Genomic DNA, 22,550 nt, shown 5'->3' on the forward strand with positions numbered 1-22,550 from the left:
CCCTCTTTGTTCAAGTTTTGAGTGGTAAAAACAGGGGCACATTTGGCCAAGGAACTGACTGAAGGAAGAATTTCCACTCTAAAGATTACTTTTTGAATCTGTGGACGATTTTCAAATGCTGAGACAGACATGACCTGCGTTTCACTGCTTTTGTGCTGGAATGGGTGATTATATTAGCGATGGATTTATTTCACCTGAATCTTGCTTCAGAGAGAAAAACCTATGGATTTGCGTAGTGTACATTCAAGGGATCCCATGAACACTGCAATGTTCTCGTGTAAATATTTATTGTAAAATTTATGATAGAATATTAGGGTATGGCGAATGTATATTTGGTTTCCACACTAAACTACTGTTGGTATTTTTTCATAATAATACAAGAAAAATATATAAAATAAATTAAATAGAAATGACAAAATATTTTTTTTTATTTATTTAAAGAATGAAATACAGAATAAAATACACAACTAAAAATATAGAAATGTATTAGATTATATTACTAATAGAACAAATTATCAACATGGATAATTAAATATTAGAACTCATCTTTGTAAATTAAATTTTTGAAAAAATAAGAACAAATCATAAGAAAAAAAGCAAACCGAAGTTTGCATTAGATAGTTTCCTTAAAACAGAGTCACCGCCTCCCGATGGATGCTAGAGGTACGCCGGCAGCTGTCTTTCAGGATATGATGGTTGAAACCAGCAAATACAGAAGCAACTTCTAAATAGTTTCGGCGAACTTGACAATGGTTGCACTCTCTCTAACAAAAACCAAAGAAGGGGCTACTAAAAGAAGATAGGAAAAATTTACTTTGGTAAAAAAAAAAAAAAATCTCAAACTCTTTATCTCAAAATACCATCTCCATTTACTATAAAAAATCTTTGCAAAAATTATCCTTTTAAGTTGGTGGGAAAAGGCCTCTATTTATATAAGTAGGGGAATCCATAGCCATGAAGGCACATCAATAGGGCCATAAAATGTCATTTACTAAGGCCATCAACTCTAGCCATTAGGGCTAGAGTTTTAAAGGTTGAAAACCTGTGGCCACTAATATGATCACCCACTCCATCATCAAATATGAGAGTTAACAAAATTTACGTTTCTCATGTGCTTAATATATACAAATAAATATGTATATAATGATGTTTGAATAAACCAACTAGATGGGTTACAAAATGGATACTAATGTTGGGTCACAACCCGATCCAAGCCCAATTTTCAAACACATGCACAAGTTAAGCCCAACAAGATTAAGTCCAAGTCCAAGTCCAAGACCAAGCCCAGCACATGCACATGCACAAGCCCAAGCCTAGACCCAGTCCAAACCAAGATTAAGTCTAAATCTAAGCCCAACTTTATTGATGCCCCATTTATGAGACAATTCTCATTCATAACTCAATGGTTTTGGCTCATTATTTTTGTATTGCAATTTTCTCTCGTAAGAGAATACAAAACTACTTTGACCCACCTCAACTGTTGGTTAGGTCCTACTTTAATTTAAAATTAAAGTTGTCGAAAAACCCTTATCTCCAACAATCCCCCACATGAATTAAATTGACCGAATAAAGAAAAAGGACAACACTTAGGTGCCGTTTGGTAACACTTACGATTTCAGTTTTCTGTTTATATTTACAAAAATTTAAAAAACTCAAATAAAAACTTGTTTGGTAAAATTTTTGATTTATAAATAAGTGGTCTCAGTTTATAAATTTGGCCAAAAAATGAAAACACAAAAAATGTGTTTCCGTTTTGAGTTTTGAGTTTTTTTTTTTTTTTACCACCAAACACTAGCCACCATCCGCCACCACAATCCACCACCCACCCCTCACCACCACCTGCCACCACCCCCCACCACCCACCTACCACCCACTCGCCACCACCACCCACCCCTCGCCGCCGCCACCGCCACCACCACCACCACCACCCACCACTACCACCACCCACCACCCACCTACCATCCACCCGCCACCACCTACCACTCGCAACTACCATCCACTCGCCCGCCACCACCACCTGCCACCTACTTGCCACCACCACTCACCACCCACCTGCCACCACCAGCCACCACCTACCACCCACCATCACCAGCCACCTGCCACCCACCCGCCGTCACCACCCACCACTACCACCACCACCAACAACTACCCACTCGCCACTCACATGCCACCACCACCCACTCGCTACCACCTACCACTCGCCACCGTCACCCACCAACCACCACCACCACCCACCGCCACCCGCCATCCGCCACCCACCTGCTACCACCACCCACCACCTACTCACTATCACCCACCACCCGCCACCGCCACCCACCCACCCACCCACCCCTCATCACCACCCACCCGCCACCACCCGCCACCCACCTGCCACCACCACCTACCACCCGCCACACGCCACCACCACCACCACTACCCACTCGCTACCTCCCACTACCCGCCACCGTCACCCACCCACCCACCACCACTACCCGTCACCTACCTGCCACCACCACCCACCACCCGCCACCGTCACCCACTCACCCACCCACCACCACCACCACCCATCCGCCACCACCCACCACCCACCACCCACCATCACCACTTTCCACCACCATCTTCCGCCGTCATTTGCCACCACTTTCCATTTCTCACTCTTTTTTATATTTTTAAATTTTTTAAAACATTTTGTTAATTACCAAACGCGTTTGTAGTTTATGTTTTTCAAAAAATAAACAAAAACCAATTTATAAAAATTTTGTAAATATAAACTGAAAATGTAAACGTTACCAAACATATCCTTAACAATAAAGACTCGAAGAGAGAGCACATAGAATAATCCTACATCAAAAAATGTAGTTGTTGGCCTTGAACCTTTCGTAGTGAAGGCATATCATATTTATTGGCTAACCAGTGAACGTGATGTTTTAAACTGTTCTGCCGTTTGTGTAAACCGAGACAATAGACCTCACACAGGAGTTACTCCAACCATTATTCTTATTCTCACTGGTGTGTCCGGTTTGGCCCTGAAACATTAGCCTAGTTCAGTGAGTGTTTTTAAAGAATTCAACCTTGTCAATTCTTAAAGAAGCGGCACCACTTCGCATTCACATAGGTGGCTTACATAAGGTATCTCGCTATACCACGATTGACTATTTACAACAATTAGGTCATTGAAAATATTAACTTAACCTCCCACCTCACAAGGTATCACTATATAAAGGAATGGCAAGGAGGATTTACCTTCACAGTGACTCATCCATTACATGCAATTAGGTTGCCCTTTTGAACCTAGATCTTGGGATTTACAGTCAACTAGGTTGGGTTTTCCGTTCCAGCAACATTCGCTAAAGGCCTTAATCCCATTCCTTTTGACCACTTTCTTACTAACTCTCGATTTAACTCTTTGGTTAATGGATCCGTAATATCGTCCTTAGACTGTATATAATTTATAGTGACAACACATGAGCAAAGTCATCGTATGGAACTATGTGTTCGACAAAAATGTCTAGGCCTTCCATCTATGCCCTACCAATATTTGATTGGTTGTTGCAAAGTATACAAAATTGCTAGCACAAGTTTTGATCAACATGGAATATCCTCAAGAAAATTGCAAAGCCATTCAGTTACTTTAGTAGCTTTATCTAAAGCAATGAATTTTGATTCCTTCATTGATCTCATGATATACATTTGCTTGGAAGACCTCCAAGACACGGTTGCAACTCCAATTAGAGAAAACATATCCACTAATGGATTCGTAGTCTTTATATCAGATATCCAATAGGTGCCTTTGTATCCTTTTAGTACAACTGGATATCAAGTGTTATGTAATCCATAATCCCGGGTGTAGTGTAAATAATCCAACACCCGTATAATGCCCTTCCAATGAGTAGCATTAGGATTACTCGTGTATCTACTAAGCCTGCTATCTGAGTATGCTATACCTGGCCTTACTTTAAACTTCCAATGACTTGAGAATATTCTTGTTGAAATATACTTTCACCATTATTCTCGGCCAAATGTAGACTCAAGTCTATTGATGTCCTCGACATAATTGTATCTGATTTACTAAATTTCTCAAGTATCTTATCAACATAATGAGACTGAGAAAGTACAATACTACTAAATGTTCTGGTAATCTTAATCCCCAGAATCACATCTGCAAGGCCCATATCTTTCATATCAAACTTAGAATACAACATCCACTTGGTAGTATTGAATATCTTCTCATAACTACCAACAATGAGCATGTCACCTACACAGACACAACACAACATATACTGTTGTCATTATCTTTGACATAAACACATTTGTCCATACCCACTTGACAACATAGTGTAATCAAATTTCCCATGTCATTGTTTCGATGCTTATTTCAAATCATAAAATGATTCTCAAGCTTACAGTTTTTCCTCGTCCTGGAACCAACAAACCCTTCGGGTTGTTCCATAAAGATTTTATTCAACTTAATCTTCATATAGGAAAGCTATCTAAACATCCATCTTGATGTATCTCCAGACTTCATACAATTACGATCACATTCACCATAACTGGTGATCACGTATCAAAGTAATCCAGGCATTCTCTTCGCTGGTATCCTTTGATAAAAAGCTTGTCTCATCGGTTTTCATTCACTTGCATCCCAAGGATTACTACCTCTGCAAGATCTAGTTAATTTTAATTACTTTCTAGAGAAATCACAACTTCAAAGAAGCTTTTGACCTCACTAGCTACCATATAGGTTTAAGAAGATTAGATAGAAGAACTTTAAAGTCCTAGTCTGTTAACATCTTCTAGGCTTATCTTTTTCCTCATGAAAATCGCTTTCTCAATTCCATAATTGTATTCTTGTGTAAATTTGAATATCAGATTCGTCCACAAGAAAATCGATATGCATTACTATATTATGCATAACCGTTGAACACAAAGTCGACGGATTTTTAGGTCTATCCTACCCGCTTGGTTTAGGTATTACCACCTTTTGCATGACACCCCCCACATTTGTAAAATTTATACGAAGGCTCCCGATCTCTCAAAAAATTCATACAGAGTTTTTAAACAATTCCTTGTGTCATAATGATTATGAAACTCTCAAAATCATATCACAGAAAACACATTCCCATACCGTCATCAACCAAATTAGGTATTTTCTGAATTCAAGGCACAAACAAGTTTGGTCCAACAAGTCACTTTGAAGTCAATAGCCTTACTATTAGTGAACACAGATCAAGTGTTCAATAGTCTACTATTCGAAACTTCATAACATGGTGCAGACGTCCCCGAACGCCCCGGGAGGGTGAGTCCCGTTCTGTACAATATTGGGTTCATTACAGTTCGGACTCTCGAATTGTCACGGTTCTTAATCTGAACCAAAGAGTCCAAATCTGGCAAATTGTTTTGAGAAAAAACAGATTTTTAGAAAAGAAGTGCCAAACATGGACTGCTTTGCTAGATACAGAAGGTCAGCTATGAGCACCCCCTCTCGCCCGATCAAAGATCGGCCTCTACTAACCGTGATATCTTGTTTTGAAAGCATTATGTGTTCCTATTCCGGTTATTAGCCTAGAATTACTACGTTATGCGCACAGCAAACAAGTATAGACCAAATCGCCTAAATTGGAACAAAACATTGTATGTTTGTTTTGAAAATGGTTTGCTACTCGCGAGTAGGATAAAATGCAGATTTTGCCACCCTCAAGTGGGCTTTAGAAAAGATGATTTTGCCACTATCTAGTGTGCTTAAAACTCACAGTTTTAGTGCATTATTCCAATTTAGGTAATTCAACCTCCATCCACAAGCACTCAAGCGGTTATATCATATAAGCAAATAGCCTCATGGTAAGCATGCTGTCATGTTAACATTTACACTCATGCGAGATGCTAAAGCATAAATGCTCACCTAGTACTCCGTGCCAAAACAATGAACTAGTTGGTAATCATATGCATGATCCTAATTCATGTTAAGTGCCTAATGCGACTCATACAGAATGCAATTAGGATAGACTCGGCTAATTCTAGGATGGCATCTGAAATGCAACCATTTGATGCACGTATTTAAGTTAGATTTGAAATACTTATGCAGTTAGCATGATGCGCCGAGCCCGGTGCATGCAATACTGATGAATGATGCACGCATGCATAGCATAAGGTGTGTTAAATCAAATACGTCCTAATACTAACCATCAAAGCAGGTAGGTCAAAGGGAGAAAAAGTGGGGATTGGAAAACATGCACACACGCACCCACACTTATTACAAGTTCGCCCTCGCTCGGAGGGACCAAAAGAATAATACAATTAATTAACCTACAAGCTAATTGATTATTACAGAAAAATTAAACTATTTAAGCAAATTAACTAATCTAATAAGACAGTAAAAGTAGTCTCGGGAAGAGGGCCCAATGCATGCGCGCTCGGTTCAGCTCGAAACCCACCACCATGCACAAGTTGCCTCTGTTTCCACTGTTTTTCTCCTCTGAAAATGGCACAATTCTCAAGGAACACTCTCTGGACATTGTGGATCACCACCGGCTAAGATAAATCATCACCGGCCATAGCAGGATGGTCATCGACAATTTGTTGGGCTCTCGGCCATGCATATTTAGTCGGTCGGCAGTATAGATGGCCGGCCGGCCAAAGATTCCTGCAGAATCCTGTTTCGACAGCCGCAGAGGGCAGAACAGGGCATGACAATGCATTTCAAGCAAATGTGTGCACCAACACATCGCCTATCATGTTTATGACTCAAAGGGACATGGTTCTCGATTCTTGGACCACCAATCGCGCATTTCAATGTGTGATGGCCCAGGAAACCAAGTATGCACTTTGATATCAAATAAAATGCAATGCACATAAACAAACAAAGAGGCCCAACCTCTATCACTTGATCAAGAGGCAAGGCATGCATGCCAATGCAATGCAACCTAGATATGTGGACTAAGTATGCAACATGAGCATATGTAAGCAAGCATGCAAGGTATGAGGCATCAATGCTAATCAACAAGCATACAAGATATAATGTGGATGTTCAAGCATGCAAGTAAGCATGTGACTTCATTCAATCATGCAACCACACACAAGCATGCAACAACACACAAGGTGAGCATGCATCAACATGCAAGGGGTGGTCTTAAATTGATTTGGACAGCCTTATACTAGGCCCAAAACAGTGGCCAAATGCTAAGAGAATGATGACCAAATAACATGCCAGCATGCATGCACACAAGGACCAACACTTAGGCATTGAAGAGCAACTCTCAAACACACTTAAGAGGATGCAAACATGGACATATAGCATGCACATTAAGCTTTGAAAATCATGTTAAGAATGGCGCCAAACCAAGTAAACGCGATAGACATGGCATGCAAATAAAACCCAAAATCCAAGACAAGTCAAAGGGCTTAAATCATGATCATGTGACACATGAAGCAAATGATCAAAATGAATCAAATCAGTCCCAAATCATGTTAAGGCAAGCCCCAAAAACCACTTAGATGGCATCTAAATAATCTACACATGGAGGCATGCACAAGTGCTTAAAGATTGAGTGTACAACACAACCTCTTAAAGCATCAAAGGAGCATTAAATGCAAGCATGCGAGCATGTTAAGCGGACTGAAATGACATGATAAGTGGTGCTAAACCACTAAAATTGATGCAAGTAATGCATGCTCATGGTTCATACACTTAAAGCCAACAAGCTAAAATGCAAAGGGGCTATACGAAGCATGGCAAGCATGGCTAAGACAACCTACATCAGACCTTAAGCATGGAAAAACAAGCCTAAAAGCTTCACAAAGCTTGGCCAAAACAAGCAAGCATGGTAATCTACATGCTAAGTACATGTTAAGGCAAAATGATGGCATTACAAGACATGTATGCAAGGCATGCTAGGTGTGTCCAAACCAACATGAAACAGAGGTAGTATATGGCGAAATATTACCAAATAATAGTTAAGGCATGGCCAACATAGACCTAAACTAGGTGCTCACACATGAGGCAAGAATGACCCTTTTCTAGGACAACAATGAGAGGGGGTGACCCTCTCCTTCTTAGGACCCTAAACCACCATCCTCACTACTGGTGAGAAGGGCCAAACAAGGTGGTCCTGGAGCTCACCAAAATGGCATAAAAATAGAGCCTAACAAGGCTTAAGAGGGGTCAAATAACCCCAAAGCTTAAAACACCCTTAAACAACTATTTAGAGCAGGCAAAAATAAGGCTTTTATATGTTATACATAAAGTCTAAAAACAGTCGCAAGAGAGGCAAAAATACTATGCAAATATGGGGTAAAAAGGGGTAAGTTCTTACCCTTGTTGACCTTCTTCAAGAATGATGCTCCAGCTGGTCCTCAAAGCTCAAAACCAGTCAAGAACACCAAGAACAACCCTCTGGCCCCTTAGCAACCAAGAGAAGGTGTAGAACTAGGTGTTTGTGCACAAAAGTAAGACAAAACACACACAAGGCAAAAGAGAGAGAGAAATATAGAGATATGATAGAGACACTATGACCTAACCCTAATATCAGAACTCTTCTGGGTTTTTTTGTAACCCTAATGGAGGGAGAAGAGGCCTCCTCTTATAGAGCTTCCCTCTTGCAAAGCTTCTCTCTTGCAAAGCTTCTCAAGTAAGCTAGTCAAGAGGGAGATCCCTCCATACACGTGTATGGAGGGGAACAAAGTGTATGCCAGCTAGCACAGCTGGCATAAAAATATCTGCAAAAGAAGATGAACAGTGGTCGGCCGGTCAAAAATGCAATTTGACCAAAATAGATGGCCGGTCGTCCATCTATAGTGCCGGTCGGCCAAACATTTGGCCGATGGCAACAAAACACAGCTGGTGGCCTCAAGCCATGGCCTGTGGAGTGTGGGGATGGCCAATAAGCCTTTCCATGCCCTCCAAAGCAAAAACACAAGTGTTTGGTGCAAAACCAAACACAAAACAGTCGAGTCGAGAGATCCTGAGGCAAGGCACGTAGCCGAGACCTCCGGGAACTCAAGATGAACACAAATAAGGATGATCACCGAGTGTTCAAACGGTGACGTCCAAGTCTTGAGGACGGTCAAAAATGGGGTGTCTACAGAGTTGCCCCTCTTTGACAAAACTTGAAAGTCATAAAAATGACGGGAGTGAATGTCAAAGCCCAGAGACGACCCATTTTTTACAAGGTCGAAGACTTAGACAAACATACAAGACAATAAAGATATGCGCCCGAAGGCAGGGGCGAAATGCAACTGAAAATGCAAGAAGCCGAACATAACTTATGATCATGCAAAGAAAGCTGTAACGAAGCATAACATGCGACAGTTTTAAGCAATCAAACACAAATCCGACTACATTACAATGCAGAAAGGATGTAAGAGAATTATGCAATTCTCATTACGTCTCGCTCGGAGAATACAATACCTGCCCGATTTGTCTGGTTGCACCAGCCTCAAATGAACCGTACATACAATATCGTGCCTGAAAGAGAAAGAGAACTCAACAGGTGCAATATTGTTAGCAATCATGCATGACAATGCGAAATGAATGCAAAATGCTGATGTAATATATACAAAACTATGTATAAACAATGCAAATGATATGCAATGTATTCGAAACAATGCAAATGATATGCAATGTATTTGAAACATGATCAAATCATAAGCAGTTCAAAACCACACAAATGTCATAGAGATGATGGAGATGCAAAGTCCGTCTACCATAGAAAAGGTGCCGCAATCCTCAAATCACAATACCAGCAGTGGAATAGGCGCGTACACATGCAGAACTATGAGTAATGTAGACGGACACAGGAACAAGTGATTGGGTGGAATGACATAAGTGAGGCATGCTCTGCTCAGAAAAGATTATGATCCTAAATGCTGGACGCAACAAATTACATTACAATGTAATATACACAATGGATATGGCGCACGGGCCAAACCAAATCTTGCCTAGGAAAGGCATGTACACAAACAAACCGCATTTAACACAGAAAAGGTGCTGCAACCCTCAAACCACAATAACAGCAGTGGAATAGGCGCGTACACGTGCAGAACTATGCTTCAACGCGAAAAGTATGGGCACATACCAGACCAAGCTCAACATGGAAAGGCGCAAGCCATAGATGGATGTGATGCAGTGGATGCATGCAAGCTACAATGCAACATATACAAATATGCAATGGAATGAAATATTTACAATGGATAAGGCCTGCGGCCCAAATCGTATCTTGCCTAGGAAAGGCATGTACACAAACAAACCGCGTCTAACACAGAAAAGGTGCCGCAACCCTCAAACCACAATACCAGCAGTGGAATAGGCGCGTACACATGCAGACATGTGCTTTGACGTGAAAATATGGGCACATACCAGACCAAGCTCAACATGGAAAGGCGCAAGCCATAGATGGGGGTGATGCAGTGAATGTATGCAAGCTACAATGCAATATTTACAAATATGCAATGGAATGTAATATATACAGTAAAATGCATGACATATGCAATATTTACAGTGATGCATGACATATGCACTATTTACAGTGAAATGCATGACATATGCATATATTTTTTTGTTTTTTGAAATGCAAATGATGCATGTTGTTTTTTTTTTCTTTCGAACTGCAAATGATGCATGTTTTTTTTGTTTTTGAAATGCATGTTGTTTTGAATGCGCGACAACGCAAGTTGCTTGAAATGCATGTGAATTTGAAATGCGCGACAACGCGCAGCTTGAAATGCATGACAATGCAAATGAGGAAGATGCATAACAACGCATGTAAGGTGTGTATGGCAACGCGTGACGAGGATCATGCATGACAATGCAGACCGACGTATTTAAGGTCTCCTAGACCGAGCGTATTTAAGGTCTCGCCAGACCGGGCGTATTTAAGGTGCAAAACAATGCAAGTAAGGTATGCAAATGCAAGACAATGCATGTGGGGGCAACTTTCGAATCTTGAAAGAGGCAAAAGGGTACAAAAAGGATACATCGCATCCGTATTCAGGCGCCAAGCACAGAAGACATGGTCTGAGGTCGAAACGGAGATCAGCTGAGCTTCAGAAATGCACTCTCTTGCACTGTGTTGAGCAATGAAGGCCCAAAACTACACTTATGACCCAAAAAAGGTTGTAGGAGGCTCACCAGCCATCATGGGAGGTCACCGGCTGTCTACCGGCCATCTGAAAAGTCTACCGGCCAAATATTTGGCCGACTGGCCAACAGTGTGGCCGATCGGCCAAACATGCCTGAATCGGGGCAGTTTGGTCTTTTGGCCTCGGGTCTTTAAATATAGGGCCTCTAGCCCTATATTTTCCACTTTTCCTTGGTCGAAATTTCTTCCTCTCTCTCTCTAGAGTATTTTTCTTCCTTCGTTCTCCCATCTTCTTATGTTTTCGGCCCCATTTCGTTGTTTGATTCGCGTATACCTTCGCGCTTCGAACGTTTTGAACCGATTGAAACTTCGTCTCGGTGTCTCTTTTGCGATTTCCACCACTCGGGGCTTGTTTCCCTCGAGTTTTTCTTGATTTTCGTGTCTTTTTCCACACTTTGGCTTTTCCAGCCGTTTCCCACCCTCTCGGGGTTGACTTTCCGTTGACTTTTCACATTCTCGCCCGGTTTTCCCTCTCCCGGCCATTTTCACACTTTCTTTGCGATGGCTGAAGATATTCCACGGGGTAGGACTCCCCCGGATCATGAGATGGATCCCGAGGCCGAGCTCCTGCCCTTGAGCGTTCGCCCGTTCGACCCGACGACCTACCGACTAATGATTCACATACTGCCTCTGGACGGACTTTGCCAGTTCTGGAGTTTTGATAGGGCGGTGCCTCCAGAGCTTCTCCTGCGCGAGCCGGAGTCACATTTATCGCATGGCGCTTCCGAGGTATACTCTCTCCCGTTTCATTTTCCGCAATGTAGAACACTTAACTACCATAGTTGATTCTGCTCTTCAATTGCTTAGCCCGGATAAACCGATACACTATATGTTGTAGTTGACTGTGAATACACTTGCACTCGATATCTGTTTAAATCTGGACACGTGCACACACACTGCATTTGCCCTGAACCACTCAAACGCACTAGCACATCACATGTTGTAGTTCACTGCGAGCACACCGGCACTCGGTACCTATTTGAATCTGAAAACGTGCACACACGCTATATCTGTACTGAACCATTCAAACGCACTGAGACATCATATGCTGTAGTTCCCTGCTAGCACACCGGCACCCGATGTTTGTTTGAACTTGAAAACGTGCACACACGCTATATTGCCACCAATTCTGAATACTCTTCAAAACTATACATTTTATATTGCTTCGCAACTATTTGCTTCTGAACAGGGAGATTCCCATACTGTCTGCGGGTATGGGAATGTGGCCGCCAGGGATTGGTACATGGAGTTACCGGACGCAGTCCGTCACATCGTCGATCAAGCGGGCTTCGGCGCCTTCTGCAGAGGACTTTCTCGGCTTACTGCGAGCAGACCTCTCCTTGCTGCTCTAGCGGAGAGGTGGTGGGACACCACCGATTCATTCTACCTCTCTGTCGCGGGAGACATGACGATGACTCCCTATGATTTCTCGATGCTCACTGGCATCAGGGTAGAGGGTGATCCGATCCCCTTCGACACAGACATGGATGAGTGGTACGCTGCCCAGATACACTTGCTTGGCACTCAGCCGCCACTCGCTCGGGCAGGATATGTGCGATATTCGGGGTTCGAGAGCCACTTCTGGGATCAGGCGCCGACCACTCGGGTAGGAGAGGAGCAGTACGCACGCGGCTTCCTTATGTTTCTGCGGGGGACGACCATTTTCGCCGATTGGGCGAACACCGTGCCTCTCTGTCTACTCAATGCTCTTGTTGATGTCACCTGGATCCTACGCTACGACTGGGGTGGCGCCGCCTTGGCCACTCTGTACGGATACATGAGCTCAGCCTCCCGTTGCAGCGGACAGCTGCTCGGAGGCTACTGGCGAGCTTGGGAGGTACACCTATTTCTCTGTTTTACATTTCTGCCTTTCATTTTTTGTACTCTGTACACTGCACACACTGTGGTTTACTTCACGCTAACTGTATACTACACACACGGCACACACATATTCTGCTTTACACTGACTGTACACTGCACACACTGTACACTCTGCACAATACACTGCACAATACACGATTCTGCGATTTCTGCTTTTATCTGATATTTGCTCTGCAGTTATGGGTCTACGCCTACTTTCTGAGGCTTGCTCTAGTGCCTGACGAGGAGACCCCACTCATCGTTCCATTCTCCCGATGTTTCGACGTGAGATGCGTGCGGAGACCGCGGGAGACATTCATCTTCTTCCGCCGCTACTTTGACACCATCACCCCCGCAGAGGTATGTTTAGAACCTGCAGTTCATTTAAGCCTTACTTTGCACTGTATTTTTCCATAACAGTAAATAACTGACCGTATATCATCTTCAGATCACCTGGCAGCCTTGGGCTCCATTGCCAGCCGAGATTCGGGATCGATTTGCCGGTGCGGAGGAGACTGCTCGCTTCAGGCTTCTGCTGGAGGGCCCGGTCTGTCGGGCTTGGTACTTGGGTGAGCGTTTCCTACGCCAGACCCTGGGTTTACTGGAGCAGATAGTCCCGGTTCACCCTCCTGAGCATATGAGGGATACCGAGAGGTTCATTCCTGAGCAGATGGCCGACTATACGATTGGCTGGGACGCGACACGCTTCAGAGGCATAGGCGACTACTCAGAGTACGTCAGGACGTATATCATGTGGCCTTTGAGTAGTGGCCGCCGAGCTGAGAGGGGGGGACCTGTGGCGCCGGTAGCTGGAGCTGGAGCAGGAGCAGGAGTGGGGGCAGGAGCGCCGATGGTGGCTCGGGGCGGCGGCAGGAGTGGAGCTCGGAGGGGACAGGGGGCTAGTTGGCCAGCACTGCTCGTGATGATGACATACCGAGGGCGTGGTGGGGTGACTTACCAGATCCCCATTGCTCCCCCTCTGGCTGATCATGAGCTAGTCGGGTTCCACAGCTTGCCTCCGGTATATACTACTATATTTTGCATTCTGCACAGTCATTTCATTTCATTTCGTTTGATATTTTGCGGAATGCTGATGCTTCTAACACTTTTGCAGGCCTCTTCTAAGTACACTCGCCAGTCTCTAGAGCTGACTGCCTCCGTGATGGGGATGCTCCAGTAGAGCCTCGACCTTCTGGCGATTTACAATATTCAGGTATGTTTCTCTGACCACGGTCTCAAACCATACATAAACTGTTTCACATATCTGATGCACAACACAACATTGGATATACTGCCCTCACGGCATCTGATACACTATAGCACACAGACTGTTCACAGCATCACTCACAATGTTCATACACTGCACTCAGTTACTGCCTTCTGCACTGATTACACTACTCACAGCGTTTATACCCTGTACTTATACACTGCATTCTGCACTCGTACCCTGCTCACAGTATTTCACACATTGTATTCATATATTGCATTCTGTAGCATACTGATGCGTTTGCCATTTGTACTTTTCAGCATCCCTTCCAGATTCCTACTGTAGGAGGTGCTCCAGCTGGACCATCCGTTCCTGTTCGAGGGGGAGATGGAGAGGGCAGAGTATACCCCCGCACCAAGGCGGGGCACACTCATGTTGGGAGTAGCTCACGGGCACCAGTCCCCGATGGCAACGAGTCCGAGGCGGAGGCGGAGGCGGAGTCATCTGAGGAGGAGACCGGAGACGGCACTGACTCAGGTTCAGATGACGGCGCTAATGATGATGCTCCTGGACCTTCGTCCAGGAAGAGGACGAGGACAGACCCCTAGGCCTGAGGCCGCTTGACATTGATCCAAATTTTGCTGCTTTTCTTTTTCTTTTGTACTTTTTTTTTTTTGGTAGCTAGAGTACTTTGTACTGCCGCGGGCAGGTTTTCTTTTGTTTTTTCCAAAACTTTGTACTTGAAAAATATGATGAAATGAAACAAAGCTTTTTGTCTGAAAAATTGTTACATCTGTACATTTCATACTCTGCATCGCATTGCATCATATTACGCCTAAATGTGAATGAGATTGATCCGTTGTCTAAAAATCAAACACTTGTATTGCAATAACCAGGTAATGGGTTGGCCAATAGCAAAACAACTCAAACAACCATTGCTCACTCGGAACACTCGGCTCATACTCTGTCGGGGATTAATCTGCATACAGCGAATCCTGAACAAATAGTCCAACCCGAAAAGACGGAATACGAAGGTGGGATCAGTTGAAGTTGAAGCACACTCAGATGCAACCTGAAACCCAAAAGCTTCAGAGAGGCCCCGATTTTTCTGTTCACACTTATCGGGGGTGGACCCTGCAGTTGCATGAAAGAACCAAATCACGTTTTTGTACAAATGTGGAGAATGGCACAGCACTCTGAGCACAAAATGATTTGGGAAAAGGGTTTTCAACCGGGTATTGAGCTTACGACTGAACACAGTGAAAAAGACTCAATAAAGAAAACAAAAGGCACACAGCCTAAACATATCGAGACACGCTCGGAACCGACTTATAACAAGAGTTGAGACAGGCAAAACAAAAGACACGATACATAGACGCGTTTAACGGAGACGGGAGACCTCAGATCTCGAGGAGCTAGTTTCTCTGGGTAATGTCTCCCACCCTTTCTCATTTGTGTGATTCTCACATCACTCGGCCCTCAGGCTCATTTTTTTTTTTCTCAAAACCCTTTCGCTCACTTTTCTCTCGACTTGCACCTCTCTATTTTTCACTCTCTCGTTGTTATTTTTATCCCTCTCCAGATATGGTCGGTGGATAAACAAGAGGTAGTGGGTTCACGCCCAACGCTGTTAGCTCATGGCTATTTCTTCTGGTGACATTTAGTCGATGTTCCGGATGAAGGAGTGGGGCATCTTAATCCACCCCAATTCGTGCTTCGCACTTGGTTTGATACCTCGTTGCTCGGAGGATGTTGGGAGCTTTCAGCCCTTTATAGACAGTTCTAGTTGTGCTCTTCTGGCAAGTATGTTGATGACCGGGGAAAGACAGAACACCTGACTCAACTGTGCCCCTAGTTCATCATTTTGACCATTTTTTGTTTTGGTTTTCTACTAAAACAATTTTGACCAAAATGAGAGTCAGATTAACATACTTGTTCAATTTTCTGATTTAAAATCATGCAAGTTAGGCTGTGAGCACTGAAAATTTTCCCTTTTTGGGTCTAAGAAATGGTCTAGTTTTGGAAAAATGAAATAGTTTTCGAGAAAATAGTCAACCTCAGTAAAAATTTTCAAAAACTATTTTTGCAAACAGTCAATGCTCAAAGAGCACAGAACTTACTCTCGAGATGCACAACCTCGGATCGGAGGCAATGAAAAATTGCCCCTTGCTTGAAGGACGCTGCATGGCAACGGAAAGTTGCCCCTGGTTTGAACGGCGACTCATGGCAACGGAAAGTTGCCCCTTGTCTGGATAACGCCGCAGCATTTTGTAAACAGTCCTCATTAGTGATAATCACGACCGAACTCTCGGACACGGAAAAGACGAAGATGGTCAAAACCAATATATGGACACAGTCACTTTGAAAGTGCGTGGTACAGGACTTCAGGACGAAGCTGTCTACGTATCCCAAACATGGGAATCAAGGATGATTAAAACCATTACATGGACTTAGTCGCTATGAAAGCGTTGGGGGCTAGACTTCAATATGAAGTTGCCTACGTATCCCAAACATGGGAATCAAGCCTTATGTAGTTCCGATTAAGGTACACTCGGGTATTAACCTTCACTTTTAGGCTCTAACTTTTGCCAAGGCGCCCGTTGCGGGTTTTCGACCTTGCGAGCTTTGTTCTTCTTTCCTTTTCAATTCTTTTTTTTCTTTTTTTTTTCTTTTATTTTTCTCATTTCATTTCTTTTGCATTTTTTTCGTATTTTTCTTTCTTTCTTTTTTTTCTTTTTTTTCTCTTGCTCTAACTTTTGCTTGGGTCGCCCTTCCGGGTTTTCGGCCCAACGAGCCTCTCAAAGGGTAAAGTGTAACAAGTCCATGCCAAATAGTTTTGAGATCCTGAAGTCATCTGAATCCAGGAAAATGACTGTTGTATTGATTTGCTGAAGGACCCATCTTCGGCTCTTCGAGCACATCAGACATTTTTGCCCCTAGTTGGAGGGGTGCTTCTGTTCTAGCTTCACAAGCTTCTTCTGATGGGATCTGATCTTCTTGATCTGATTTTGGTGCCACTTGTTCGAGAGCTGCTTCCGATCTGGTCATACAGGCCCCTCTTGATGGTCGATCGTTGAACACTCCGAATTGTGGTTCAAGGTTTTAAAGCAGGGGCTCGAGTCTTGAGGCTGAGAGCGATCCTAAGCTGCACAATCTCAAGAACGATTCCACACAAGTCTTCGCAGGACCGCGTAAAACATTTTGTTTTTGAAAGTTTTTAAAGAAGCGCCAAATCGCTCGCGCCGAAGATAGTGTGGAACTAGACTGGATCAAGCCAGGGTTCTTCTCAGTACTCATGCTGACAACACGATTTTAATCATTAAGGGCTTAGCACGCCTCTCTCTCTCTCTCAATTTGATCAAAGTTTTGCAAATCCCGAGGAATTGCTTCCTCTTTGTTTTCACCGCAGTGTTCAAAAAGGTTTTGAAAAACTTAGGTCAATGCAATGATTTTCAGGGCACAAGAGAGCAGGTGGAATGTACTGCTGTTCCATTCAAATCCTCTGGCACAACTAGCTCAAAATAGCAGTAAGCACGGAAACATGATAGCCGCAGCTGTTTCATTCAGATTCCCTGGTTGCAACTGGCTCCACGGCAGAGACAGACTCAAAAGAAAGCAAAAGGGTAATTACAAAACAAAAGGGTGTTCAAGGCAACAACTCTGGAATCACTCGACATTCTATACAATGGGACTAACTCGACGCGACAAGACAGACCCTTAATCAAAAAGACAGACTGAAAACAAAGAGACAGACTCAAAACAAGACCACCGAACAGACTCAATACCTAAGTCAGAAACCACAAAAATTGGCATTCGTAGATGCTCAAAAGTGCGTGCCAGACGCCACATCCAAAATGCACCGAGCGCTGCCCGTAGGTGGTCCAACCCCTGATCACAAACTCGCAGTATCCTCGAAGTCCAACAGCTCAGTGGTAACAGACTTTGCTGAGGTAGGCGGGAGGATGACCTCATTGTCGATCAAATCTTGCACTTCATGACGAAGGCGGAAACAACCATCGGTGTTGTGACTGAACTGTTGGTGGTACGCGCAGTACAAGGTAGCATCATGTGAGAGAGGGAGATTCTTCGGGAGAGGCCGAGGCTCGAGAGGTTTAAGATGCCCTTTTTTAGCCAAAATTTGAAATGCCCTAGACAAAGGCATGTAGAGGGCGTGAAAGACTCTGCGTCCTCGAGGCAGGTACTTCGAAGTCTGAGGGTTCTTGCTAGACGCACTAGCGAAAGGGTCGGCAGGCACTGCCTTGGCTTTCTGATCTTTTCCTGGTGCAGGGTTGGGAATGACAGGAACTGTCTTGGCATGACGGGGCCCACCCCGATTTTTCGCCTGGCTTGAATTGCCTTCGGTTAGAGTGGTGAAAGCATCATCCACAGCTTTAGTCATGACTACGAACACCTGCTGCTTCTTCATTCCCCCGGCTTTCAGAGCCTCGATTGCCCACAGCAGTTGTCCAACAGGATCAGCATCTATTCCCACTTTATTCTTACCTCTAGCCTTAGCCTGATCGAGGGTTTGGGTTGCTATATCAGAGCGGAACCCGGTTGTTGTTGACATGTCATTGCCATAGCTGGAGGCAACCTCTAGTTGGCTGAGCTCGATCACAATTTGCCCCAGTAGCGGGGGCTCCTGTGGTACAAAATTCCCGGCATATGATGTGGCTGGTGGCGAAGTCGACATTCCATAGGCCAGATCGGCCACGGATCTTTGGAGGTCGCCGATCATTCCCATTAATTCAAACGTGGTGGGCTCACGAGCCTAATACAACTGGGGAGTCCAGATCGGGTGTGCAGCAGGCGACCTGGGTGGATGTGGTACATCAACATTGGTCTCATCCTGCAAGATGATCCCTTGGTCTAACGCGGCTGCCATAACCACAATTCCCTCTGAGCTTTGGGTCGTCATAAGTCCGCTGATCTTGAACGGTGACTAACGGATCAGATATCTGCCTTGCCTCAGCGAGGGAGAACACTGGCTATTCTGTACTTGAATCTCTGAACCCCTAAAGAGAAAACATACAGCATTTCAGCCCAAACGGAACAAACACAGGCGTAGCTGAACATCTGTACTCTAATACTGATCACTATTTCCCAAAATCACTGCCCCAAAACACTGAATCGGATACCCGCAGATATAACTGTTTCTCAAAAACACTAATACTGATGCCCGCAGGCCTGATGCTCAAACTCATAGACTGATAGGTATGTTCCTGTAGAGATACACTCTAAAAGCACATAGCAAGTAAAAGAGAGCAAAAACACCCCTATGTTGGGGTATGGTTTCCCTGTCCTATTTTGCCAAGAGCTAGGGTTTCACTACGCACGCAGCGGTTTCAAACAACCTATCATCGGGTAAGCAACCTGTCCTAGTTTGGAATGGTCACTATGGATTCTGAATATGCACTAGGTCGAATGGTCAAAAGGGTGCCCCGGTAAAAACCGGGGTTTGTGTTCCCATACTGGTAGAGCCCGTAACCGGTCAGCCTTATGGCATGCTTTGACAAAGCAAGCCTCCGACAAACCGTTTAGGAATAGCAGATGGCAAACACGGTGTCCTAAGCGCACCAATGCACATGCAATGCAAAGAAACACATAAGTGTAGTCAAAACAAGATATCATGAGTTCGAGTCAAGTTCTCTAACTCCCCAGCAGAGTCGCTAGAAACTGTAGACGTCCCCGAACGCCCCGAGAGGGTGAGTCCCGTTTTGTTCAATATTGGGCTCACTATAGTTCGGACTCTCGAATTGTCACGGTTCTTAATCTGAACCAAAGAGTCCAAATCTGGCAAATCGTTTTGAGAAAAAATAGATTTTTAGAAAAGAAGTGCCAAACATGGACTGCTTTGCAAGATACAGAGTTGCCACCTAAATATTTTATTTTGAGAAATTTAGGAAACCCTGACTCGGTGCCAAACGCCACGTGTTCGTCATCACCAAAGTTGCCTCGGCTCGGGAACTTGGGTACGATTGGGGAAGGTCAGCTATGAGCACCCCCTCTCGCCCGATCAAAGATCGGCCTCTACTAACCGTGACATCTTGTTTTGAAAACATTATGTGTTCCTATTCCGGTTATTAGCCTAGAATTACTACGTTATGCGCACAGCAAACAAGTATAGACCAAACCGCCTAAATTGGAACAAAACATTGCATGTTTGTTTTGAAAATGGTTTGCTACTCGCGAGTAGGCTAAAATGCAGATTTTGCCACCCTCAAGTGGGCTTTAGAAAAGATGGTTTTGCCACTATCTAGCGGGCTTAAAACTCACAGTTTTAGTGCATTATTCCAATTTAGGTAATTCAACCTCCATCCACAGGCACTCAAGCGGTTATATCATATAAGCAAATAGCCTCATGGAAAACATGCTGTCATGTTAACATTCACACTCATGCGAGATGCTAAAGCATAAATGCTCACCTAGTACTCCGTGCCAAAACAATGAACTAGTTAGTAATCATATGCATGATCCTAGTTCATGTTAAGTGCCTAATGCGACGCATACAGAATGCAATTAGGATAGGCTCGGCTAATCCTAGGATGGCATGTGAAATGCAACCATTTGATGCACGTATTCAAGTTAGATTTGAAATACTTATGCAGTTAGCATGATGCGCCAAGCCCGGTGCATGCAATACTGATGAATGATGCACGCATGCATAGCATAAGGTGTGTTAAATCAAATACGTCCTAATACTAACCATCAAAGCAGGTAAGTAAAAGGGAGAAAAAGTGGGGATTGGAAAACATGCACACACGGAGGGACCAAAAGAATAATACAATTAATTAACCTACAAGCTAATTGATTATTACAGACAAATTAAACTATTTAAGCAAATTAACTAATCTAATAAGACAGTAAAAGTAGCCTCGGGAAGAGGGCCCAATGCATGCGCGCTCGGTTCCGCTTGGAAACCCACCACCATGCACAAGTTGCCTCTGTTTCCACTGTTTTTCTCCTCTGAAAATGGCACAATTCTCAAGGAACACTCTCTGGACATTATGGATCACCACCGGCTAAGATAAATCATCACCGGCCATAGCAGGATGGTCATCGACCATTTGCTGGGCTCTCGACCATCCATATTTGGTCAGTCGGCAGTATAGATGGCCGGCCGGCCAAAGCTTCCTGCAGAATCCTGTTTCGACAGCCGCAGAGGGCAGCATAGGGCATGACAATGCATTTCAAGCAAATGTGTGCACTAACACATCCCCTATCATGTTTATGACTCAAAGGGACATGGTTCTCGATTCTCGGACCACCAATCGTGCATTTCAATGCGTGATGGCCTAGGAAACCAAGTATGCACTTTGATATCAAATGAACTGTAATGCACATAAACAAACAAAGAGGCCCAACCTCTATCACTTGATCAAGAGGCAAGGCATGCATGCCAATGCAATGCAACCTAGATATGTGGACTAAGTATGCAACATGAGCATAGGCACTAGCAATGCACAATGCATGTTAGGCATGCAACCTATGCAAGCAAGCATGCAAGGTATGAGGCATGAATGCTGATCAACAAGCATACAAGATATAATGTGGATGTTCAAGCATGCAAGTAAGCATGTGACTTCATTCAATCATGCAACCACACACAAGTATGCAACAACACACAAGGTGAGCATGCATCAACATGCAATGGGTGGTCTTAAATTGATTTGGACAGCCTTATACTAGGCCCAAAACAGTGGCCAAATGCTAAGGGAATGATGACCAAATAACATGCCAGCATGCATGCACACAAGGACCAACACTTAGGCATTGAAGAGCAACTCTCAAGCACACTTAAGAGGATGCAAACATGGACATATAGCATGCACATTAAGCTTTGAAAATCATGTTAAGAATGACGCCAAACCAAGTAAACAAGATAGACATGGCATGCAAATAAAACCCAAAATCCAAGACAAGCCAAAGGGCTTAAATCATGATCATGTGACACATGAAGCAAATGATCAAAATGAATCAAATCAGTCCCAAATCATGTTGAGGCAAGCCCCAAAAACCACTTAGATGGCATCTAAATGATCTATACATGGAGGCATGCACAAGTGCTTAAAGATGGAGTGTACAACACAACCTCTTAAAGCATCAAAGGAGCATTAAATGCAAGCATGCGAGCATGTTAAGCGGACTGAAATGACATGATAAGTGGTGCTAAACCACTAAAAATGATGCAAGTAATGCATGCTCATGGCTCATACACTTAAAGCCAACAAGCTAAAATGCAAAGGGGCTATACGAAGCATGGCAAGCATGGCTAAGAAAACCTACATCAGACCTTAAGCATGGAAAAACAAGCCTAAAAGCTTCACAAAGCTTGGCCAAAACAAGCAAGCATGATAATCTACATGCTAAGT

The 22,550-nt window shown here is 43.8% G+C and overlaps 1 protein-coding gene across 8 annotated transcripts in view; it reads left to right on the plus strand.

The window, feature by feature from the left end:
• The window catches only part of LOC114258297 (phosphatidate phosphatase PAH2), a 72,204-nt gene that overhangs the window by 43,896 nt on the left and 5,758 nt on the right, over positions 1-22,550 (plus strand). For 6 of the 8 annotated variants that reach the window (XM_082873908.1, XM_082873902.1, XM_082873906.1 and 3 more), the window contains one exon: positions 35-410. The exons of the other annotated variants lie outside the window; for them this stretch is intronic. The gene's annotated coding sequence lies outside the window, so the exon portion shown is untranslated. Of the gene's footprint in view, positions 1-34; positions 411-22,550 lie in introns of those variants that run through there. 8 annotated transcript variants of the gene reach the window in all.

Source organism: Camellia sinensis, chromosome 6 (genome assembly GCF_055761805.1).
Source record: "Camellia sinensis isolate YWXY chromosome 6, ASM5576180v1, whole genome shotgun sequence".
NCBI classification, from domain to species: Eukaryota; Viridiplantae; Streptophyta; class Magnoliopsida; order Ericales; family Theaceae; genus Camellia; species Camellia sinensis.